At 47.5% G+C, this 26,255-nt stretch overlaps 1 protein-coding gene across 1 annotated transcript in view; it reads right to left on the reverse strand.

Annotated features, from left to right (window-relative positions):
- Positions 1-21,717, reverse strand: part of CACNG5 (calcium voltage-gated channel auxiliary subunit gamma 5) — a 47,818-nt gene extending 26,101 nt beyond the window's left edge. The window contains exon 1 of the mRNA XM_079965672.1: positions 21,438-21,717. The gene's annotated coding sequence lies outside the window, so the exon portion shown is untranslated. The remainder of the gene's footprint in view (positions 1-21,437) is intronic.
- Positions 21,718-26,255: the final 4,538 nt, after the last annotated feature.

Raw genomic sequence — 26,255 nt, forward strand, 5'->3', positions numbered from 1 at the left:
GAGGAGTTTGGATTTGATATTCTGCCTTTCACTCCCTTTAAGGAGTCTCAAAGCGGCTAACATTCTCCTTTTCCTTCCTCCCCTACAACAAACACTCTGTGAGGTGAGTGGGGCTGAGAGACTTCAAAGAAGTGTGACTAGCCCAAGGTCACCCAGCAGCTGCATGTGGAGGAGCGGAGACACGAACCCGGTTCCCCAGATTAAGAGACTACCGCTCTTAACCACTACACCACACTGGCTCTCAACAAAGACTACCTGTAATGGTTATAAGGGGTTGCTCGTGCGTAAGTTGCTACCAGTCCTGGCTAGGTAGCCTGGTTAAACCTGTCTGGCTGGACAGCCCTTCACTTCGTGGCTGTTCAGTTGCTAGCAGAATCCGTCAGTGGGCGTTTCTTAAACTTCTTCCAGCACAAAAGCTCTTTGACGCCAAGTCTACGCCTACTTTCCCTGTGCGGAAGTCTTCTGTGCAAGGTGGGTGTGGGCAGAGGAGGACCTGTGCTCTCCCCGCTGGTCTCCAGCGAAGAGTCCTGGAGACCCCTCTCCGATTCCCCCAACCGCCCCCCTTTATCCCTGGTGTTATGCTGATTTCCTTCCCCAGCCGATGAGTTCCCTCTCTCCCTGCTTGGCCCTTCTCCGGCATCGCTTGGGAGCCCTGCCTCCACTGCTGGCTCCGATGTCAGTTCCCTGACACTACCCAACAAATACAGGAAGGACTGAAAAAGGAATCTGGTTTTGAAAGCATTCTCATGTGAACACGCAAATGCCATGTGCAATTCACTGGACAACCCCTAGGTGTTTATTCACACATGTTTACAAATTGCAACATGAAAGTGTCTTATCTAATTTTGAATTTCACAATAAGCAAAGGCCCAAGTAAGTTTCTGGGGAGTGCAAATTACATCTGTTACCTTGTTGGGTTCCCTCCTCCCCAAAACTTTAAATTTTTCAAAGGTAAAAAGGGAAAGGCTGCTTTTTTCATGTTCTTCAAGTTAATCAGCAGAATGCAATATGGCAGATCAAAACCCTCTGGATATAATTTCTGCTCTTAGGCTCATAATATATTTAACAAGTTATAGAAATGAACAACTCCTGGCTTCCATTAAGCCAACTCCACCTCAGATGAGCCTTGACTTAAATTATTCTCTGTGCTATACCACCTTATCTAGGTCAAAGAGCTAGAAAGCAAAGAGTAAGGCTAACTCAATACAACAGACTTATTCGTTACTGTCAGAGCTGCCCCTAGGTCCCAGCTCACAGAGGACCAACGCGAGGCTGTCGTTATGTACAAAAGTCTTTATTGAGGTTCAGTTAACATTTCAAAGCCGCAGCGCGCAGCTCTACGTCTTAAACCCTAGACCGGCGAAGTCCCGTCTGAATCTCCTCCCCTCTGACACCAGTTTAAGATCCTAGCCCTGCTCCACCTTTTCCGCTGCTTTCTCCTCCTCTGGGTCCTCCTGCCCGCTGGGGCATCCCCCTTTCTGGACTCTTCTGACGCTGAGTCGCTTAACTCCTCCCCCTGCCTCCGGCGGGCTTTAGGACCCGGTTCCCAATCCTCATTCTCTGCTGTCCCGCGCTCCTGTACATTTGAACTTGCCTCTCGCGCCAACCCAGTGACCTTCCTCCTGACCGTTACACTACTTCTGTCACTGCTTCCCTCTTCTGGGATACTGGCCGGATCTGACCTCCCCTCCGTTGTCTGACTCTCCGATGGAGGTGTGGTCAGCCCTGCCTTATCTTCTCTCCCTGGTGGGGAATGCACTGGCCCCGATCCTTGGGACTCTTCCCCCCCACTCTGCTCTGGTGGGGAAGCTGGTCCTGATTTCCAACTACTGCTCTGGGAGTCCCTGCTGCCCCCTTGCTCCTGGGGCGTTCCCCTTGGGAACCCCCTACCCCTGGCCACTGGCGCCCCCTTCTGTGAATCTTCCGATTCGCTGGAGAGGCTCATGGAATCCCTCGGTCCACTGTCCTCTTCTCCTACGCTCCCCTCGGATTCTTCCCCTTCACTCTCCATCTCCTCTCTTCCCTGTGCCTCTGCTCCTGAGCCCCTGACAGTTACTATTATTAAAAGACTTGGTAGAAGGAAGCTAGTTTTGGTTCAGCAACATCTCTGCTCACATTGACCAAAAGGCAGAACATAGAATGTGCCGGTCAAATCCATGCACACTGCTTATTCTCACATCAAAGACAACTTTTTAAGATCTCCCTTCCTTGGCTCATGAAGATATCTTTCTTCTTCTGAAAAAGCTGCCTATCTCAGAACAGACTATATCTGTGTTAAGCAAATAGGATTGATGTGTACCGTATATGGAAACAAGTTTTTCTAGAGATAAATAAAATTTGTGTAGCATAAATGTCTGCTTTATTTTAAATATACTATCCCACTTGCATGTTCTAGTTCCACGCAAAAGCACACTAGCTTTCCCAATCTTTATTTCATTTTACACGGACATGATTTTTCCGTTAAATTTTTATCCCTGTACCTTCAGCACCTAATTCCCCTTAGGACTGCCAACCTTAAAAAGAAAAAGAAAAACACAGCACATTCAGCCTTAAAATCATTAAAGCACCAAGAACAAACATCACATAAAACCTAATAAGGAGATAAGAGATGATAAAATTATTACAGTAACCAAATGGTTACAACAAACATGGAAGAATACAGATATCTTTCCTTGGTGCTATGACAACATATTACGTCCCAGGAGAGATTCCTTAGGGACAGCATTCCAGAAAGGGGGTGCCACACCTGACCAGGTACTCATTTGCCTTACCTTACATGGCGGAGGCACATGGAAGAGATTCTGAAATCTCAGTGATCAGATGAACAATATGGGCATCACAGCCTAACAAGTCCTTGGGCAATAAAGCACATGGGACTTTAAAAGCAAGCACCAGCACTTCAATTACTGAACATGACAAGGTTAGGCCCCTTAATTTTAACAGGTTCATTCTGAGTCAAACTCAGCTGAATTGAGTTGAGCTTGGAAATGGACCAGGAGACAGTGAAGATGCTTCCGTACAGGTGAGATACGGTCCCAGCATCTGGTCCCAGTTAACAGCCTGGTATTTTGACCTAGCTGCAGTTTCTTGAATTGTGGCCAAAGGCTTCTTCACATTCAACATGTTGTGGTAACCCAATATGGAGCTTACCAGAGCATAAGCAGGGGCACTGAGTAGTGGGGGCTGAGGGGTCTTCAGCCCCCCCCCCAGAAATTTTCAAGGAGGGGGCTGCCCCCCCAAAAAAAACCCTGTGCCCCACTCTGCCTCCTCCTCCCCACCTGATATTGCTCAGGCATAAGGAGGCTCAGCTCCATACTCCTCATTCCCCACCTGTGCACTAGGCAGGGTCAGGATGCAACATGTCACGTGAGGCACATCCCCCTCCCCCCAATGTGGGGGTCAAGTTGGCGCCCCTGAGTGTAAGTAACTTTGGCTTAGCTATATCTCTGTCCCAGGAGGATTAGTGTACACAGCTAGTACACTAATATAATCTGATGAAAGGTAGGGTGGGTCACTGGATCTACAAACATTTTTGGGGTCACACTGTCTGTCAAGGTGAGCAGTCCCTCATTTGGGTTGAGGTTGAATCCTGACAAGACAGAAGTACTGTTTTGGGGGGACAGGAGGCGGGTGGGTGTGGAGGACTCCCTGGTCCTGAATGGGGTAACTGTGCCCCTGAAGGACCAGGTGTGCAGCCTGGGAGTCATTCTGGACTCACAGCTGTCCATGGAGGCGCAGGTCAATTCTGTATCTAGGGCAGCTGTCTACCAGCTCCATCTGGTATGCAGGCTGAGACCCTACCTGCCTGCGGACTGTCTTGCCAGAGTGGTGCATGCTCTGGTTATCTCCTGCTTGGACTACTTCAATGCGCTCTATGTGGGGCTACCTTTGAAGGTGACCCGGAAACTACAACTAATCCAGAATGCGGCAGCTAGACTGGTGACTGGGAGCGGCTGCCGAGACCGCATAACACCAGTCTTGAAAGACCTACACTGGCTCTCAGTACGTTTCCGAGCACAATTCAAAGTGCTGGTGCTGACCTTTAAAGCCCTAAATGGCCTCGGTCCAGTATACCTGAAGGAGCGTCTCCACCCCCATCGTTCTGCCCGGACACTGAGGTCCAGTGCTGAGGGCCTTCTGGCAGTTCCCTTGCTGTGAGAAGCCAAATTACAGGGAACCAGGCAGAGGGCCTTCTCGGTAGTGGCACCCACCCTGTGGAACGCCCTCCCACCAGATGTCAAAGAGAACAACTACCAGACTTTTCAAAGACATCTGAAGGCAGCCTTGTTTAGGGAAGCTTTTAATGTTTAATAGGTTATTGTATTTTAATATTCTGTTGGAAGCCACCCAGAGTGGCTGGGGAAACCCAGCCAGATGGGCGGGGTATAAATAATAAATTATTATTATTATTATTATTATTATTATTATTATTATTATTACTGCTGATAACACAGAGAATGAGTATGTTATAGCAAATAGCAGGGTGGACTTAAATATGGAAAACCAGACTCAACCAATCTATGCGCTAAAGAATAACATTTATTAGGTGGCCTTGGGCAATATGGCCAGCTGGCCTTCTTTTATCCAATGGGACTGTTTTATATCAAGGTAATATCAGGGTAAGCTCTGGAAAGCACTTTGTGCGTTGACAAGTGCCATAGAAATTAGCAAGGACTTGGGGAGGGGGGAGCTCCCACTTTAATAGTTATATAAAAGGTTAAGGTAAGGGGACCCCTGACCATTAGGTCCAGTTGTGGCCGACTCTGGGGTTGCGGCGCTCATCTTGCTTTATTGGCCGAAGGAGCCGGTGTACGGCTTCCGGGTCATGTGGCCAGCATGACTAAGCCGCTTCTGGCGAACCAGAGCAGCGCACAGAAATGCCATTTACCTTCCCGCCGGAGTGGTACCTATTTATCTCCTTGCACTTTGACGTGCTTTTGAACTGCTAGGTTGGCAGGAGCTGCGACCGAGCAACGGGAGCTCACCCCGTCGCAGGGATTCGAACCCTTCTGATTGGCAAGCCCTAGGCTCTGTGGTTTAACCCACAGCACCACCCGTGTCCCTTATATAAAAGGTTACACAGTGACAAAGAACCAGTGCTCTGAGAACATGGGGGGGGGGGGAGAAACCCTGAGTTGAGTGTAAATGGTCTAGAGGCAAGGCTTTCTTACAGTTTGTTACACTTCCCAAGTACACTTTGGAGCTGGCATTGCAAATCTCATCTACACATCTGTCATCTTTGTGAGCAAGAGCCTTTGGCACCAGCTGGGAAGCAGACATTTGGCAAGCTTGATCTTCCTTGCTGCTTTTCTCGGCAAGAAGAATGGTCGGATTTCTTTGCAGGCAAAAATATTGCTTGAGTTCATGGTGTGCTGGTTGCCTCCGCGGTGGCAAGACTCAGCTAAGAAGGAACAGAGATATTGCTTTCTCCCATAGATTTCCTTCTTTTTTGTTTCTTTACTGAGTACTGAGTAGCAACGTTTGCACATTACATCTGTGATCCTGATGGTCAGCAAATAATGTTAGTTCCACTGTAGTCTAGTGGTTAGAGTGTTGGACCAGGACCTGGGAGACCAGGGTTCAAATTCCCACTCTGCCAAAAAGCTCACTGGGTGACTTTGGGCCAGTCACCATGTAGGCCACTTTGAGCTCTTTGGAGGAAAGGTAGGATAAATTTAACAATAATTTTACTGATGGTTACTGACAAAAGGACAATGTTCTCCACTGCACCTGAAGTCAGAGGAGAAGCCACAGGGAAAACACAAAGCCCTTCCTACTGCTGCTCCTTGCATTGACTGCCTGACTCTACCATATAATGGGGACAGTCCTGTCTAAGAACTCTGTGATATTATTGAGAACAGATAGAAAAGACTCTGCACAAGATCAAAGTTCCACCCTCTGTAATGACTGTATTCTCTGTAATCTGGGCACTCCTTGAAAAAAGTACAGTCGTACCTAGGTTTTTGAACAGTTTAGTTCTCAAACATTTTAGCTCCCGAACGCCACAAACCTGGAAGTGAGTGTTCCAATTTGCCAACTGTTTTTGGAAGCCGAACATCCGATGGGGCTTCTGTGGCTTCCAGTTGGCTGCAGGAGGTTCCTGCAGTCAATCAGAAGCCGCACTTTGGTTTTCTAACGTTTTTGAAGTTGAACGGACTTCCGGAATGGATTCTGTTCAACTTCCAAGGTACAGTGGTACCTTGGGATAAGAACATAATTTGTTCTGGAGGTTTGTTCTTAACCTGAAACTGTTCTTAACCTGAAGCACCACTTTAGCTAATGGGGCCTCCTGCTGCTGCTGTGCCGCTGCTGCACGATTTCTGTTCTCATCCTGAAACAAATTTCTTAACCTGAGGTAATATTTCTGTGTTAGCGGAGTCTGTAACCTGAAGTGTCTGTAACCTGAAGCGTCTGTAACCTGAAGTGTCTGTAACCCGAGGTACCACTGTACAACTGTATTGTGGAACTAGATAGGGCCCACAAAGGGGAAGCAGAAACAGAGTTTTCCTTTCTCAACAGATCTGAAATTTGCTCCTCTGAGGACAGGAGTTTCCCCATGCTGGGTATAGAGAGATCCACTGAATGGGAAAATGACTAAATCAATGTGCTTCGATGGATACCATCTGCTACACAAAGTTCAGCTTTGACTTCGGCGGTACATTTTTGTAACCATAAGTTTACGAGCCCATAACCATAAGCAAGAGCCATGCTGATCTGCAAATGCAGATTCCTTAAATTTGAGTAATATTTACCAACCATGGAAGGGGCGGCAGGGGGTGGAGAGACCTGCTAACCTTCTTCAGAAAATAGTACAGGAGCTAGTGAGCCATGTGAAATTTAACACGCAGAGATCTCCTTCCGCATCATTCCTGCAACATCAGCTTCATGCTGACTCTTGTGTTCTGGCATCTCGGGAGCCTTTGGTTCTCCATATGTTATTAGACCACAACTCCCATCATTTCTTGCCATTTGCCGTGTTGTCTGGGGCTGCTGGGAGTCGGAATACCTGGAGGGTCACAGGTCCCCCATCCCAGCTCTGCCTCTTTTGTTGTCAATCTTTTACTTCTTTTTAAAAAGATACTGCATCGCAAAGCTATCCCCGCCTTATGCCAAACTTAGCATGTCGATCGATTAAATACCTTTTTGTGCCAAAAGCAAAGCTGGAGTTGCTACTTTTTGCAGCAAGGACATTGTGCCAGATGGAGATTAGTTCAACTCAGTGAATATATCAAACGGCTACATGGGAGCTTGCAAGGAACTGGGACAGAGCAGAAATAGCCCTGATGCTGGCCTTCACATTTAACAGAGGCACTTCCAAGAGCTGGCAGATGGAGGAAGCCTTTGCAAGAAATGCCTCTACTTATACCGAAATGGCTTATTTAAAGGCCAAGACTTAAAATTAATCTCACTGAAGCCAAATAGGCATGTGGAAAAGGAGGGCAGAATTTAACCCAGAAACAACAGCATTTCACCGCAGCAGTTCTGCATGCTTGCAGAGGGAATTCCTAATGGCAGGGAGCCAAGAAGGTGGTCCGTGTGTAAGGAGCTTGCTCCTTTTTTAAAAAAACAGCAACAACCCAAGGAGGTGTTTTCCTGGGAATTTTGGCTGTGTCCAGAAGCCACCTCTCTTGTGACACTGACCAATGACCTACTGATCACCCTGGCAGGATCGACCTGGAAAAGTAGGCATTTGTCACAAGTGCCCTAAGCCAAGCAACCATCTGCTGTCTATCCTCACTGTGTCCTGCCTCAGTAGCTGGAACATTTGCCACATGTGTCCTCCTAGCACACTGTTAGAAAGTCATTGCCCCATGCCATCCCTGCCTCACTCCCCCTGCTGATAGCTCAAGAGGAGGTGTCCACCAGGAGGGAATATAGCTTTGATCAGTGGCTGTACTATGGAAGAAGGGTGTATTTGTTAGAAAGCAATACAGTGGTACCTCGGGTTACAGACGCTTCAGGTTACAGACGCTTCAGGTTACAGACTCCGCTAACCCAGAAATAGTACCTCGGGTTAAGAACTTTGCTTCAGGATGAGAACAGAAATCGTGCTCCCGCAGTGCAGCAGCAGTGGAAGGCCCCATTAGCTAAAGTGGTTATTCAGGTTAAGAACAGTTTCAGGTTAAGAACGGACCTCCGAGGTCCAGAGGTATCACTGTACAGTATGTGTTATACATGACTTGGACCTATAATAATTATGCCATGTTCTCCCTCTGAAGCTATTACTATGTCACACAACAGCCAAGTCAGATTTGCCATTCAGTGGCGAACTCTACAACCCTCGAGATCCTAAGAGTCTTGCCATCACATACTAAGCCATTGTAGCTTCAACTGCAGCAATTACTCCATCTCCTTATCTGATAAGCATCAAGATGCCTGGTGCTGGTGGGGCCCAAGAGGAGGAGAAGAGGATTGTGGCTCCGCAGTTGGAAACAAAGACACCACCCCAGGAGTCTCTGAGCACTCTCCTGTCTTAAAAGGAGCTATAGAGATGAAGCACAACTTCTTGCACTCCTTTTGCCCCCCCCTCAAAAACTTCGTTGCCAAGCAGGCACCCCTCTATCTGGGGGATGGGATACCATCAAGTATCTCCAGTTGGTGGGCCATGGGCAACTCTTGACAAGCATCCACCTACATTGACTGTCAAGGTCAGTCACGGAACTGCAGCCAATCCCAGCTCCTGGACAAGTGTACCTATAAAGCCCACATGTATTCTTGCTGATGGGTGAAGAGGTCCTTGTAGCAGCTGAAATGGGTCTGCCAAAAGGCCTCTCATCAAGGCACAGATCTGCTTAGCTTGTGCAATGGAACTGCAGCATAAGACTTCAACATGCTCTGGGAAAATGGAACCCCATATATTTTGAGAACTGTCACTCTATGGCAGGGGATAATTGCTCATAAGAGATGCTTGTGAAGAAGTTACATTGACTGAGCTGTCTCGGGATACAGTTTGCCTTTCAGAAGGAGTGGTTATATTCAAGTATGTTGGGTCCGCAATACACACACTTCTCCACTTTTGAGGATGCTGTCCTCCTTTGTAAAGATTCTACTTTGAAGAAACAAACAAACAAACAAAGGAAGAACAATGCCCACACTACTCTGGGCTTCAAGAGTCTCTTGCACAGACTCTTGCCTGCAACGGAAGCTCTTGAGCGATAAATTATTCCCTCACCCTCCTAACCTAGTCTTGTAGGCAGCAACGCTCTGTTAAGTCCTGTGCCTTAATTTAAACCTTGCTGCAACAGTGCAAAGCATTCCCACCTACAAAAGAGTCACATTTGCCACTAAAATTAGCTGGAACATGTGTCCTTTTGCGAATTCAAAAGGAAAAGAAAACACAGAAACAAAAGAGGCTTTGGCGGAACAAGCACCTTGTGTGTTAATGTCCCTGCGCTAGGATGAAATCATTAGCTCCGTTTTTTGTTACCTTTACAATGTCTAAAGCGCTGCCTTTTCAAAAGGCACCCTGCCAAGAAGGCAGCTCCTTCCTCTCTGTCAGTGCAGCTCCTCACTGGGCCCTGTAATCACAGCAAACTCTACTAATAGGAAGCAATTCCCAGCAAGGACTTGGTTCTGGGGGTTGCCCAAACAGCTAGGGAAGGGACAAGCTTTGTCAAGCTGACAAGAGCTTTCTCTAAGGCAAGCCATTTCCCACCTGTTCACTGAAGAATGGCTTGGATGTGATGGTAAGGAGAGGCAAGGGAGGGCAGAAGAGGAGGAGGAAGAAGAAGAGCTTAATTCATTTTGGAGGTCCGTTCTTAACCTGAAACTGTTCTTAACCTGAGGTACTACTTTAGCTAATGGGGTCTCCCACTGCCGCCACGTTATTTCTGTTCTCATCCTGAAGCAAAGTTCTTAACCTGAGGTAATATTTCTGGGTTAGCGGAGTCTGCAACCTGAAGCGTATGTAACCTGAAGCGTCTGTAATCCAAGGTACCACTGTACAGTTATTGCGGCATGAATCTGTGCTTGCAATTGTGACAGAAATTCTCACAACCAAGTGTCTTAGGTAAGGAAAGGGCAGAATTTTTCTCCAATCAGAGAAGCAACTGTGGCAGCAAAAACCCTCTCTCAACCAAAGCAAAACACTTCACAAAACGCTTAGTTGGATGCTAGGTATATTGTACAACTGCAATGCTTACATATCCACATCTTCGCAAGGGAAGGGGATGGAGAGAAAACCAGAACAATTCCCCACACCTCTGCGACCTCACAGACACACCCCCTTGATTTCCTAGCAGCCCTGCCAGTTCTGGTGGGCACCAAACTCTAAGCCATTTTTAGCCTTTGTCAAAAATCAACATTTGCAATGCTCCTTGCTGCAGTTTGCCGATTCCAGCCTAAAAACACATGGCCTGGCCTGGCATTATTTTACTTATACTTCATTTAACATCCAGGCCACACATTTGTTGGTAAGGCTGACTGAACGGAATACCCCTTGTTTATTTTATTTTGTTTATCTAGAAATAACTATCCCTGCCCTTCTAATGTCAATGTACTACTCAGGGCTCTTTAGCAACATTTTAAAACCACAGTACACTAAAAATATATATCAGAGATGGAAAGAATCGCAACAGCAAACACACATCAAACATCCATTTAGAAGCCGCAATGAGCAAGACCGTAAGACCTTAGCAGGCAAACTCCTGCCAGAATGCCAATTCAAAGGCTAGCCTATAGATTTCTCATCCCCACCCACTTTATTTTCCTCTATTTGTGGTTTAAAATGTGGGTAAATACGGCAAGGAGTAGGGTGACTAGTTACATGTTGTGCATGCTAATTCATATGGCTATACACCAATGCAGAAATAATTGCTGTGATTTAAACAGAAGCATAATAAATCTTACCAAGAATGGGGAAGAGGACTGTGACCTGGGACTCTGCTACACAGCTGCAAATTATACGTTTTAAATGTGTTATGTGATATACAAATGTGACAATAGATGGCGACAATGAGCGATGCAAAATTCAATGTATTTTTCAAAATGATTTTTTTTTGGAAAAGCATTTTCACAGCGTTTTTTAAAAATGTTTTAATGTGTGACATTTTAATGTATTTTTAAGCTTTGTTGGAAGCCGCCCAGAGTGGCTGGGGAAACCCAACCAGATGGGCAGGATACAAATAAACAACAACAACAACAATAATAATAATTTGTGTGTGTGTGGATTCCAGATTACCCATGTGTCCACTTCAAGGCTTTTCTTGCTCTCCCTTGCAGTGGTTCTTTATCTTTAATAGATGCTTCAACTGGACACTCCTTCAAAGAGAGGCCTGTCCTCTTTGAAGTAGGGCAAATGTTCCCCTAGCTCAAGATGGTGGTGGTTGAAACAACGAATAATCTGACGCAGTAATCGTGTCAGAGGGAGTGCACACCTGTGCACATGTATGACAGAGCAGGTACACTTTCCCTCCAACATTTCTCCAATGAAAATAGGGACATCCTGGGGGCCACTAGGGGCGCATTGGAAGATGGTCGACAATACCATCTCTCCGACCCACACGGGGTAATTAAGAGGCTGTTATGGGAGTAGGCAGCCTCCCTTGTTGCCCCAAGGAAATGGGGAACACTGCCCTTGCCTGCTGTGCCCATAAATCACCCCCTAATTCGAAAGAAGGGGGTGAGGGCCCTAGGCAGAATGCCCCCGTGTGGACCTCGGCTCTCCTGGACGCTGTCTCTGATCGCGCACTAGCTGCAGCAATTTGGAATAATTAATTACAAAAGAAGCAAATGCACATATTTCAAGTGAAGAAGGGGAGTGAAGTCTGCTAATTTAAGTGACCTCTGCGAAAGAAGACGACGGGTTGGAGAAACAGGAATATTTTACGATGAAGATACACCAAAGGCTGGGTATGTTGACAACAGGACTGAATGGGGGGGGGAACCTTTTTTACTTTCCTTCTATGTGATTTACAAGAACCCCTCCTCATTAGAATCGTCGGTTGAACTGACCCAAGCAGGATGATTAAGGTCTGTGTGGAGATAAACTTTAACCAAAAGTATGCTTTATGGAGATTGAGAAGCAATAAGAGCTTTTGGAATGGCACAGCAATTAATTCGGAGTCGCCATCTTGCCAAAGGATTTATAGCCGGGAGGAGGAACGGACTCATTTTCAGACTGCATTCCTGGTTAATCTCCTCAGGGGTTTTGAGAAAGGAGGCAGATTGGTGAAGATTAATGACACTAAGACTGTTTTGATGTATGGAAGTGATGTTATATGGAAAACGTCTGGATATGGCTACTGGATAAATAAAATAATATCCACGCAGGATTACAAACTGTTCTAACCAGCTTGTGGAGACTATCAGAGGTCACAAAAAGAAAGGAAAAATATATGAAAATAACAACAAGAGATGTGGAAAAACAATAAGAAAGGACTGGATAGTACTGTGAACATCATAAGGTTAGATTTGTGGACATTAAAACAGCAGTAAGAAGCAAGAAGTTGATTGGATCTCCTTCGGAACTTGCAATATGGGTACCCCCAACAAAAATTTAAAATTCAGCTGTGTAATTTGGAATTTATGTAATTTGGTTTGATTTGATGTGATTGGTTGGTTAATAAAAAATTATTCTTAAAAAAGAAAAGAAAATAGGGACATCCTAGTCCATAATGATAATTATAATAATAATTTATTTATACCCCACCCATGTAACTGGTTTGTCCCAGCCTCTCTGGGTGGCTTCCAAAATATATATAGAACATTTAACATTTAAAAAACTCCCTCAAAACACTTCCCTATACAGTGGTACCTCGGGTTAGGTACTTAATTCGTTCCAGAGGTCCGTTCTTAACCTGAAGCACCACTTTAGCTAATGGGGCCTCCTGCTGCTGCCACATCACCAGAGCACAATTTCTGTTCTCATCCTGAAGCAAAGTTCTTAACCCAAGGTGCTATTTCTGGGTTAGCGGAGTCTGTAACCTGAAGCGTGTGTAACCTGAAGCGTATGTAACCCGAGGTACCACTGTACAGGGCTGCCTTTATATGTCTTCTAAAGGTTGTATAGTTTATCTCCTTGACTTGGGGTTCACATGACTCCATTTCTCCAGTGAAAATGGGGAAATCCTAAGGAAAAGTGGGATACTCTGGAATCAAATCAGAAACTGGGACGGCTTTTGTAAAACCGGGACTGTCCCTGGAAAATAGGGGCACTTGGAGGGTCTCTGCACATAGATATGCAAGTATATATCAGACAGAGGTGAAAACCACTGCGCTCCCAATGAGCATCTGTTCTGTACAAGATTTATCATTTTATTGTTATTACATTTCTCAAGGACTCTTCCCTCCCAAAGGAGCCCAGGGCACTTAACAGAATGAACAGAAATAAAAGAAAAACAATTCCAACCTGTACTGCAAGAAATCTCATTTAACACATTTATTTTAGATACCGTTTGTTAGAAGCAGTGGAATTAAGGACTAAGGCACGTCTAAAAGGAACCATTTCATGGAGGTAAAGGTAAAGGGACCCCTGACTATTAGGTCCAATCATGGCGGACTCTGAGTTTATGGCGCTCATCTCGCTTTATTGGCCAAGGGAGCCGGCGTACAGCTTCTGGGTCATGTGGCCAGCATGACTAAGCCGCTTCTGGCGAACCAGAGCTGCGCACGGAAACGCCGTTTACCTTCCCACTATTTATCTACTTGCATTGGCGTGCTTTTGAACTGCTAGGTTGGCAGGAGCAGGGACCGAGCAACGGGAGCTCACTCCCTCGCAGGGATTCGAACCACCGACCTTCTGATCGGCAAGTCCTAGGCTCTTGTGGTTTAACCCACAGCGCCACCCGCGTCCCATTTCATGGAGGAGAGGGCCACAAAAGGCTACTCGCCAACAATGGCGATGCTTCTGCAGACCAGCTGGCAGAAACCACAGGAGGGGAGAGTGCTCTGGTGCTTGGGTCCTGTTTCCCCATAGGCATCTGGTTGGCCACTGTGAAACCAAGAAGCTGGACTACATGGTTCAGTGGCCTGATCCACCAGGGGTCTTCTTATGTTCTTGTATCGCCTGGCTGTGAGTCGTGAAGGCCACTCCCTGCAAGGCCCTTTCCACCTGGCCTAGGGGGTGAGGCCCAGACTCGCCAGCTCTACTAAAGGGGCTCTTGGTGAGACCAGGGGAACATCGCTATGCCTGACAATAAACCCTAACTATGGGATTCTTTTGCCCCATCTTTTTGTGCCTGCCAAACAGCCGTGTCACCTTATGACAATGTTTTATTCTTTTGTTAATTATGCTGTTTTAAATGTGTATTTTATATTTGACTTCATTTAGTAATGTTTTTTTTCTTTCTGAAATGTTTAAGATTTTTTTTTGTTAGCTTTGTTTTAAATATGTATTCTGTAGTTGACCTCCTTTGTAATGTTTTATTTTGAAATCTAAGATAATATTTCAGTTTTCTGTTAATTACAGTGGTACCCGTTCGCAACATGAAAAGAGAACAACCCGCAGCGGCGCGTCTGCGCGGGTTGCGATTCGCTGCTTCTGTGCATGCGCGTGATGTCATTTTGCGCTTCTGCGCATGCACGAGCGGCGAAACCCAGAAGAAACCCTTACCGGTACTTCTGGGTCGCCATGAGACGTAACCTGAAAGGACGTAACATGAAGCGGACGTAACATGAGGTATGACTATATGTTGCTTTGACTGCAAACTCTATATTTGACTTTCTTCAGAAATATTTGATTCTGGCTTGTTTTATTGATGTTTTAATATGCCATAAACCACTTTGAGATTTTTCTTAAAAATATAAAGCGGTATAGAAATGAAATAAATGAAATAAATGAATAAATAAATTATAGAGCTGTTTTTGAACTCCAGCTCTTTTTGGACTACAACTCCTATCATCTCTAGCTAGCAGGACCATTGGTCAGGGATGATGGGAATTGTAGTCCAAAACAGCAGGAGATCCAAGTTTTGGAAACCCTATTATAGAGGAAGGGCATAGGTCTGCAATGGACAAAACCTCCAACAACCTGCACATCTAACATATTTGAAATGACGCATGTGCTAGGTTTTGCTTTGTGAATGCTGATATTATAAAATCAGTAATAATAATAATAATAAAATTTTAAAAAGCAGTGGAACCGATGTGTGAGAAGTCAGCCTGCTAACCTTGCGAATGCAGCTGAAAATGCTTTTCTCTCTGGGAGGGGTGGGGAATGGCAAACACATAAGCGGACACCTTGCGCCTTGCAACACCAGCACGTTCAAACCGGCGTTGCGATAGAGCGCCAAGGAGTGCCAAGTATGATGAATGGGGTTTTGTTTTGTTTTGTTCTGGGAAAGAAAGCAAACTCATCCATTTTGCAGGCTGATATCATCGGAGAAGTTGCCCAGGCAGTTTGAAGAGCCTTATCCAGGAGGAACGTTTCGTAGAGGTTCTGAATCTGAAGCAATGGTGGGCTAGGAAGGCTGGGATACTAGTCTAAGCATACAGTGAAAGCAATGGACAAGAGGCCCTAGACAGATGTCCCAGTGCTGCCCAAGCTTTTCTTCCCAGGCAGCTGGACCAAGTGTCCCCACACCTACGGCCCACCAAGCAGTTCCAGCAACCCACGGGCATGGCTGGCGTGCATCCTGGGGGCATGGCGTGCCTGTTAGGATATAGTTCCGTTCCACCTTAAAAGGGTACAGGCATGACTGTTGCGTGTCACATGCCTGTTTACTTCCAGCACGGTCTGCTGGGAACTTCCTTTGTATATTGCTTTTGCTTTCTGCTGTTTTGCTGGAGATGAAGGGAAGCAGACATGTTTTTTCCTTTGTTCCTGCTGCTGAATAAAAAGCTGTAAAATACTGCTTACACGTGGCTCTGTCCGCCTCTTCTGCTGTGAGAAGATTTATTCACTCTGCTGATAGAGCGTGCATGGGTCTCTAAATGTATCTGAGGCTCGTGTTGCTGATTGACTGATGCTGTTCCAAGGGAGACCAGTGATCATCCGGCTGCCGGCCGGTGGCTGGAGTCAGCTGGGGGCCTGCCTGATGCCCCCGTCTCCCTAGCAGTATCCCAACAGTGCTGCCCGCAGGGACGTGGCGTGCTGCCTGCGGGGCCATGGCACCCGGCATGGTGGCAGGTGCGTGGTGCGTGTCTGGGGGGTGGCCGCAATAGTACCCCCTCCCTGATGGTGCTGGGGGCGGGGTGCTCCCCCCCCCGCGCCCAACTGTTCGTGCCTCAGTACAGCTTTTCCTATTACTCTGTATAAAGATGAGCAGATATTTACAACTGCACATGTACACACACCTGTGTAAGCAAGGAACGTAGAAGCAATCACAGCAAACCTTGCCGGTGGCAAAACAGCGCTAAGTGACTACAGTGGTACCTCAGGTTACATACGCTTCAGGTTACATATGCTTCAGGTTACAGACTCCGCTAACCCAGAAATATTACCTCGGGTTAAGAACTTTGCTTCAGAATGAGAACAGAAATTGTGTGGCGGCAGCAGGAGGCCCCATTAGCTAAAGTAGTGCTTCAGGTTAAGAACAGTTTCAGGTTAAGAACGGACCTCCGGAACAAATTAAGTTCTTAGCCCGAGGTACCACTGTACTGGCAGCAATGACTAGCAACCAACCTTTCGACTACCGTATTGTCAGAGGCGTAGCGTGCATGGCTTGTGCCTGGCGTGTGCCCAGGTGCAGGGCTGTGCTGTGCCCCTAGCTGCCTGTGACCCTTGGCGGGCACAAACAGGCATACACACCTGAAGGGTGCACTCACACAGCCCCGCCAGCCCCGCACTGCTTTGCGATGCTGCAGGGCTGCATGAGTTCTATGCAACAGGCATGCGCCATGAACAGGAAGGGTGCGTCCCTGTTGCATCCTCACATGTGCTCCTTGGACACATGTGTGTTGCACCTGCCAAGGGCTGCAGGCAGGTAGGGGCGCAGCAACATGGAGCTGGCAGGGTAGGGAGGAGCAAAATGCACCCCCATGCATCTGGGGGCACCACCCCTCTGGCCCTCCCTACACGAGGCCACTGCTTACTGGTTAGTATTCGTTTACACCTGTCTAAGGCTAAGGCCACTCATAGCATACATTAAAGCCAGGCATGGCCACACTTGGCCCTCCAGCTGTTTTGGGACTACAATGGTCCTGTTAGCTAGGGATGATGGGAGTTGTAGTCCCAAAACATCTGGAGGGCCAAGTTTGGCCACCACTTCATTAAAGCACTATGGTACACTTTTGACATCCATGGCTTCCCCCAAAGAATTCTGGGAGATGGAGCTTGTTAATGGTGCTGAGAGTTGTTATTCCCAATACAGCTTGGGTCCCATGAAGGAAGAGAGGTGAGATCTAAAGGTACAGAAATATTTTAAATTTCCTCATCCAAAAACAGCATAATCCTATGTATGTTCACACGGAAGTGAGTAATTCAATAGTTAACGGGGATTATGCCGAGAAAAGTGAGCCTACTCAGATGTAAGGTCTATTGAATTCAATGAGAGTTCCTTCCAGGTAAGCGTGTAGAAAGCTGCAGCCTTAAAGGTAAAGGTAAAGGGACCCCTGACCATTAGGTCCAGTCATGGACGACTCTGGGGTTGCAGCGCTCATCTTGCTTTATTGGCTGAGGGAACCGGCGTACAGCTTCCGGGTCATGTGGCCAGCATGACTAAGCTGCTTCTGGCAAACCAGAGCAGTGCACGGAAATGCCGTTTACCTTCCTGCCAGAGTGGTACCTATTTATCTACTTGCTCTTTGACGTGCTTTCGAACTGCTAGGTTGGCAGGAGCAGGGATTTGAACTGCCGACCTTCTGATTGGCAAGCCCTAGGCTCTGTGGTTTAACCCACAGCACCACCCGCGTCCCAGCTGCAGTCTTAATGAACCTCAAATGCAGGTTGTAAGTAGGAGAAATTTAAGCTCAATTTCCCCATCAAACTCAATGGGAGTTTAAAGTTGAAATCCTATGCTGGCTTACCGAGGAGTAAGCCCCACTGAGCACACCTTCCACTCTGAAGTACTTAACTGGATGGATCATGCCTCTGTTTCGGTCAGCATATTAGGTCACAAAACTTTTCATTCCAACATTACATTGATTTAAGGGCCATTATTCAAAAAACAATCAGCTAATTGCCAATGTTCCTAAACTTGTACTATGCTAATTTTATCCTTTCTGGGGATAAAAAAAAATGCTTCATTCCTCTAAACTAGTCACGTACCAGTGGTAGTTTATTTTTATGGCCCTTAGCAGATTTATAATCCAAAATATCATTCTCCTACATGTGAAAGTACATTTTCTCGTGTTTGGTGTAACAAAAATGTGTCAGGAGTAGTTCACTGCCACCCACCCCAGCAACCCATATGCTAATACTAAGAAAACCTTTGATATTCAAGGAATAATTTTTTGGTATATAAATGAGCAAACAATGTGGCAACTAGAGGCAGGCAGTTCCCAATTTACGCGGGGGTTACATTCCGAAGCCCCGCGTGTTTAAATGAAATCACAAACAGTGGTGCCTCGGGTTAAGAACTTAATTCGTTTTGGAGGTCTGTTTTTAACCTGAAACTGTTCTTAGCCTGAGGTACCATTTAAGCTAATGGGGCCTCTCGCTACCACCGCCGCACGATTTCTATTCTCATCCTGAAGCAAAGTTCTTAACCCGAGGTACTATTTCTGGGTTAGCGGAGTCTGTACCCTGAAGCGTCTGTAACCCAAGGTACCACTGTATATCTGAAACATCATTGGAAAAGCCTGCAAACACCCTCCAAACCTCTGGAAACCCTGGAAAAACTCTTTAAGAAACCAGCAGCACTTATGAGATGCCAAACTCCACCACAATCACTACCCTCCAAACTTCCAAGCTCAAAATTCCAATTCTCCACAGGCTTCAATGGTCAGTGCAAGGGCTCCTGGGATTGAACTTGCAAAGGCTTGTGGGATTGCTAGGCACTGTTTATGTGTATTTTTGTTTTGTTTTTTGCCCTTTCTGGATTCTTTTAGGGCTGTTTTGCCATTTTCCCCCTAGTTTGGGCACAATGCACGTGTGCAGGGCGTGCATCCATTGAACCTGCGTAAATGGTGACTTGCCCACATTCACATAAACATAAGAAGTTTGAAGCAGCCCTCATAAGCAAAACTCCTAATAATGAGGAGCAGGAATGCTATTTGAGGCAGGGCAAGGAGAAGAGTCCTGTTGAACTCAGGACTGTTCTACTCTACCAGTTGACCCCATACGAGGCACAGTCTGGGCTGGTGGAAATCCTCTCTGTTTTCCTTTGGAAGCACCTTCACAACAACGGTTTGGAAACTTACAGAATATGGCAGTTAGCACACTTTTAGGAAACAGGTGTTTGGATCACATGCTATTATACACCAGTTAGATCGGCTGCCTGTTTATTTCTGGGCCCAGCACAAGGTGCTGATTTAAAGCCTGGCTTGGCTATCTGAGGAAGCTACAGTGGTGCCTCGAATTGCAGACACGATCCGTTCCGGGGTGCTGTTCGCACCCTGAAAAGTCCGCAACTAGAGTGGCGCTTCTGTGTATGAGCAGAGTGTGATAGATCGCTTCTACACATGTGCGAAGTGTGCAGAACGCTTCTGCGCATGCGGTGAAACCTGGAAATATACACTTCCGGGTTTGTCGTGTTCGCAAGCTGAAAAGACGCAACATGAACCTAACGCAACACGAGGTATGACTGTATCTGCACCCTGCCCTACTTGTAAGATTGGCATCTGAGGCCCCTGCTTTGTGTTCCACTGGTGAGAGTTGTTAAACTGGTGAGCCCCAGGGACAGAGTCTTTCTTGTGGTGGCCCCGCATTTCTTGAACACCACATCCAGGGAGATACCTTGTTTTGGAACACAGGAAGCTGTGTTACATTGGTGCATCTCATTCAGTATTGTCTACACCAGGGTTTCTCGAAGTTGGGTCTCCAGCTGTTTTTGGACTACAGTTCCCATCATCCCTGAACACTGGTCCTACTGGCTAGGGATGATACGAGTTGTAGTCCAAAAACAGCAGGAGACCCAAGTTTGGGAAACCCTGGTCTACACGGTCTCCAGAGTTTCAAGCAGGCGTCTCTCTCAGTCCTACCTACCCAGGGGATGTTCTACATGACCGTTTGGAAAACCATAAAGACTTTTTCTTCTGGTGGTCTGCATTCAGGTGGTGTTATGGAGCTGAGCTGTTGTAGACGCTGATCTGCCGCTGCTACACTTAATGCAATGTTATTATTTCAATAACTGGAATCTTAGTATATGGCTTAGGTAGCAAGCTGCCTAAAAGGTGGGACATAAATCTAGTAAACTATCAAACAAGCAAACAAAACTACTCTTGGGAAGTCTCTCTCTCAGGCATGGCTCCTGTGAAAGTGGAATAACTCTGCATTCATTCCCAGGACGGCTGATGCTAAACGCAAGTGCTGCTTTTGCCATCTCACCTGAAACAAGCTTATGTATAGAAGCTTCTCCTGTTGTCGTTTATTAGCAGTCTGTCACCCCTGCCACGTGGCGAGAGCTTTCCAAGGGACCATGGGCATAGCCAGGATTTGGGGGGGGGGTAGGACTTTTGTCGGGGGAGGGGGTGCAGAACCGACCTGATTAGTCAGTTAAGTATTTATATTACTTGATTCTGGGGGAGGGGCAGCTGCTCCTCCCTGCACCCCTGGCTACACCCATGCAAGGGACCCAGCTGAGGTCAAGGTTCACTTGTGAAAAACCGCATGGATTCCAGACTCCATCCCTATTCAGAGACCGGTAGTGTCCTGCTGGTGAGTGGAGCGCAGCTTTTCTTATTGGAGTGCCACAGACGGAGTGGGAGAAGAAACAGCTTTGCCTCTGCCTTCCGGGGACCACCATTCCACAGCCCCCTCTACTACCCACAGCTAAGTCGCGGTCACCTAAGAACTGCAACAGCAGGCGGTGGCTTGGGCACCTGAACCAGCCTCCCAGGTTCACAAGGGCAGGCAGAACTTTCACAAGTGCAGGTCAGTGGAGACCGCTCACACGTTCAGCTAAACCCCAGAGTCGCCAAGCGTTACAGGGTGAGATGCGTGTGTGGACCAGAGAGGAGAGAGTGAGAGGTTCTCGGCTACCCTGTCCTTCCGCAGATGCTCCAATAAAAGCGACAACCGCCTGCATCGAGTCGTCGGGGTCCCCGTGACACGCCGCGCCGCTCCACTCTCGCCAGGTCTCACCCCAGGACCGCCTACAGCCTCCAAGGGGAACTGTGGTTGTCTGGAATATCCCCACATCCAAGGGAACACCGAGGGCACCCAAAGCGGGAGTCAAAGTTGCGCACGAGCCCAGGAGTCCAGAATCGCTCTCTTTCTCACACACAAAACGCAGAGTCCTCTTTGCTGATCGGCACATGGCCAAGGCGCAATGAACACCCCCCCACAAACGTCTTGCGACCCCCACCTCCAAAGCAGCAGAGCCCCGCGCTCTCCCTAGGACGCATCGGCTGCCACCCTCCTCCCTTCCTCGCCAATTCAAAGAGGGAGTAGCTCTTACCTTTGGGCGCCAGGTGAGTCCGGAGCTCCCCTTTGCAAAGGACCCGAGCTCCCCACAGTTTAGACGCGCCCCTTTCCCCCTAGGATGCGGGGTGGCAACGCTCCGATCCGAGGCAGTGGAACTGGGGCGCGCGGCTGCGGGCGAGGGTCTCTAACTGGAGCGCTGGAAGGGCGCGCGGAGTTCCGTGCTGCTCCAGCGCCGCGCTTTTTATCCCTCGCTCGCCCGCCTCCCCTCGGGGCGTTGCTTCGAGGGGCGGCCAGCCCGGGAGGGAGGGGGGCCCCCTAGAGGAGAAGAGGCGCGAAGGCGGCGTGCCGGCAGGAGGAGCTGGGGGCAGCCGGGGGTGTTGATGCAGAGACCCCCCCCCAACCCACAAAGGCTTCCCTCGGCTGGGCAGCCTCTTTGGCAGCTGCACCCAGGACGCGGAGGGGAGGGGAGGGGGGTCCTGGGCATCGCTGCTGAATTACAGCAGCCAGAAAGCTCGAGGGCTCGCTTGCCCGCAGAGAGACACGGAGGGGAGAAGAAGACGGAGGTTGGAACAGGCTCAAGGATGCCGGACGGGGCGGGGAGACCCCCCCCCCGGTCTCCTCCTCTTGCCACCCCCTGGAATAACCGGCGACATCTAAAAGACACCTGCCGCCCACCCCATCAGATCCAGGAAGTGCCTCACTGAAGGTCAACAAGGTCGGAACCAGCAGGGTCCTTAATGGGAGATCCTAACCTAACCAACCACCGCTGGAGCTCTCTCTTTGTTGTTAAGAAATGAGTACATTTCCATTTTTAAATCCCGCCCCCGCCCCCATCTGTGAAAGCTCTTTAAGAAAAAAGGACAGGGAACCACTCTAGCAAGTGGGGCAGTACTGTATACCAAACAAACAAATAAAATTTAAAATATAGACGTATTTAAAAAATAAATAACAGAATATAAGGTATGATTCATGCCAGTTAGAAATCCCTTTCATTTCAATGGGATACTCAAAGCACATGTTTAACTCTCTTCTAGAAGCTCAGGGAATGAGAACTAGCTCTCTAACCTTGGATGAAACATGCCCTGTGTGTATGTGTGGTTATGATAATCAAAAATATGCTAAAATTACGGTCGTGCTCCACAGTTGAAGGCTTACACAAATGGTTGAAAATTCGTTACATGCCATAGTCAGTTTCCAAAATCTATCCAGGTCCTTTGCAACTTTGGGACTTTACTAAAGCTTGGGTGGTAGTAATTAAGCAGGGATTACAACCTTTCTGGGACATGGGTGGCGCTGTGGGTTAAACCACAGAGCCTAGGACTTGCCGATCAGAAGTTTGGTGGTTTGAATCCCCGTGACCGGGTGAGCTCCCGTTGCTCGGTCCCTGCTCCTGCCAACCTAGCAGTTCAAAAGCACGTCAAAGTGCAAGTAGATAAATAGGTACTGCTCCGGCGGGAAGGTAAACGGTGTTTCCGTGCACTGCTCTGGTTCGCCAGAAGCGGCTTAGTCATGCTGGCCACATGACCCGGAAGCTGTACACCGGCTCCCTCGGCCAATAAAGCGAGATGAGTACCGCAACCCCAGAATCGGTCACGACTTGACCTAATGGTCAGGGGTCCCTTTACCTTTTACAACCTTTCTGCTTGCATGTCCATCATTTGAGACTGCGCTGTCAAGTGATGACTTGCACATGTGAGTGAACAGAGTCAAAACATTGCGTGCCACACCTCATACACAACACTTTTCAATGGCAGCAATTGACACGTTGATTGCACTGCCTGTCAATTAACTACCAGGGTAGCTTAAAGGTGTTGGTATTGCTGTACAAAGTCCTATGTAGCTTGGGACTTGGATCGCCTCAGCCCTTACATAGCCAACCAGTCCCTGCATTCTGCAGGAGTGAGCATGCTGCAGATACCATCCTGTCAATACAGTGGTACCTCTGGTTACGAACGCTTCTGGTTACGAACGCTTCAGGTTACGAGCTCTGATAACCTGGAAGTAGCTGCTAATGGTTGTGAACTTTGCCCCAGGATGCGAACAGAAATCGTGCGACGGAGGCGCGTGTACAGCGGGAGGCCCCATTAGCGAAAGCGTGCCTCAGGATAAGAATGTTTTCAGCTTAAGAACGGACCTCTGGAACGAATTAAGTTCGTAACCATAGGTACCACTGTAGGTCAATTCTTCATGATGCTAGAATCAGGCCTTTAGTGTGGTGATACTTGCTCATTGGAACCCCCTATATACTGAGCAGGCACAGCCTTTTTGTTTGATTTTTGGTGCCTGCTAAGGACTTTCCTGGAAGTGAGAGCTGGATCATAAATGTCAGAGCTGCCTAAGGTCCCAGCTCACAGAGGACCAACGCCAGGTCGTGGTTATATACAAAAGTCTTTATTGAAGTTCAGTTTCCATTCCAAAGCCGTAGCGCGCAGCTCTACGTCTTAAACCCTAGACCGCCGAAGTTCCGTCTGAGTCTCCTCCCCCTAAACACCAGTTTAAGACTCTAGCCTTACTCCACCTCTTCCGTTGTTCTTTCCTCCTCTGGGTCCGTCTGCCCGTCGGGGTGTTGCCCTTTCTGGACTCTTCTGATGCTGAAGAGTCCCCGGATTCTTCCCCCTGTTTCCGGTGTGCTTTAGGACCTGGCTCCCAATCCGAGCTCCCTGCTGTCCCGCGCGCCTGTACATTTGAACTTGGCGCGCGCGCCCACCCGGCCACCTTCCTCCTGACCGTTACACTGCTCCTGTCACTGCTTCCCCCTTCGGGGGGGCTACCTGGATCTGACTTCCCCTCCGTTCCCTCACTCAGCGATAGGGGCGTGGTCAGCCCTGACTCATGGGACTCTTCCCCCCCGCTACGCTCTGGTGGGGAAACTGGTCCCGATCTCCAGCTGCTGCTTTGGGAGTCGCTGCTGGCCCCTAGCTTCTGGTGCGTCCCTCCCGGGACCCCCCTTGCCCTGGCCATCGGAGCCCCCTTCTGTGAATCTTCCGATTCGCTGGAGAGGCTCATGGAATCTCTCGGGCCACTGTCATCTTCCCCTACGCTGCCCTCAGATTCTTCCCCTTCGCTCTCCATCTCCCCTCTTCCCTGTGCTTCTGCTCCTGAGCCCCTGACAATAAAGAAGGCTGATCGCCGAAGAATTGATGCTTTTGAATTATGGTGCTGGAGGAGACTCTTGAGAGTCCCATGGACTGCAAGAAGATCAAACCTCTCCATTCTGAAGGAAATCAGCCCTGAGTGCTCACTGGAAGGACAGATCCTGAAGCTGAGGCTCCAATACTTTGGCCACCTCATGAGAAGAGAAGACTCCCTGGAAAAGACCCTGATGTTGGGAAAGATGGAGGGCACAAGGAGAAGGGGACGACAGAGGACGAGATGGTTGGACAGTGTTCTTGAAGCTACCAGCATGAGTTTGACCGAATTGCGGGAGGCAGTGGAAGACAGGAGTGCCTGGCATGCTCTGGTCCATGGGGTCACGAAGAGACGGACACAACTAAACGATTAAACAATGACGTTCCTCTTTCATCAGGTCTTCTAAATGGAAATCTTTACCTTAATTGGTATCCGTATTGATTTTCTGTGTGTGCCATTGTTGTTTTTATGGCTTTTAAAAAGAAAGTTTTTTATAGATGCAAGTGTTTTAATTGCCCCAACCTAATTTTAATATTTTTTAAATTGATTTTGTTAAGAGGTACAAACTTGGCAAAAAGAAAGCAAGGAAAAAAGAATCGAAAGTGTAAAACATAAAATATCACAGCCTGGAAAGACAAAAATACAGCACAGCTGTAAAAGAACTACAAAGTGCTGACACTGTGTTTTAAATGATTTTCTATATGCATCTATTCTATATATGTTTTATGACTTTTTATGTTTTATGAACTGAGTTCCAGCGACTTCCGGCTGAAAAAAAAAAAGCCCTGCCTCCCAGGCATCAAGGAAGCTCAGAGTGGATGGTCCTGGAAGCAAAATTCAGGTTGCCAGGTAGGGTGCTAAAAGATAGGGCCTCCAAGATAGCTTCCTCTGAAAGAGGAATTCTTCTTTGCTGGCCCAACTAAGACTACTTTAGCCAGCTAGCCCTGGTGATCATCTAATGTTTATTGGATGGATTCCCCCCACCCCAAATTGATTTCTGAATTTATTGTTATTCACGTTTTATACTGTATTTTATGCTGTTTTTTGTTGCATCAATTAAGTGTTTTAAATTTGTTGTTAGCCGCCCTGAGCCTGGTTTTCTGAACTGGCAAGGGAGGGGTATAAATACAATTATATTATTATTATTATTATTATTATTATTATTATTATTATTAGTATTAGGGCTAGCTGGACAGGTGCCATTACGTAGTCCCAATGCTTGGATGAGTCAATAATGTTGGGAGGCGGAGTTTGGATCAGATAGGCACTGGGGAGAAATTTAGGACAGGCTGGGTCTGTACAAAAGGGATGGGCTCTGCTTGAACTGGGATGGAACCAGATTGCTGGCACTTAAGATAAAAATTTTAAATGATGGTGGGTGGGGGGAGCCAACAGGAGCTGAAGTGGTTCTGGTTTGGAATGAAGCTTCCCCCTCACATCAAGAAACAGTTCAGCTTGAATACAACCTGATAATAAGTGAATATTTACGGTAAGTTTTGGTAATAAATTTGAAACATCCTGTGCACCCAGAAGAATTATTGAACTCCCTCTGAGTGAGGGAGAAAGCACACTAACCCATCTGTGACCAACTTAGCTTAAAGCTGTTCCCACAAACTTCTGAATTTGTGGAGCTTTTGAATATCAAGATTGGCATGCAACATGAAGCCAGGCAGATTGAGATCCAGATCACTGTGACTGATTTAACCCTCGGGTGGGAAGCAGA

Source organism: Podarcis cretensis, assembly GCF_951804945.1.
Source record: "Podarcis cretensis genome assembly, chromosome: 2".
Classification (NCBI taxonomy): domain Eukaryota; kingdom Metazoa; phylum Chordata; class Lepidosauria; order Squamata; family Lacertidae; genus Podarcis; species Podarcis cretensis.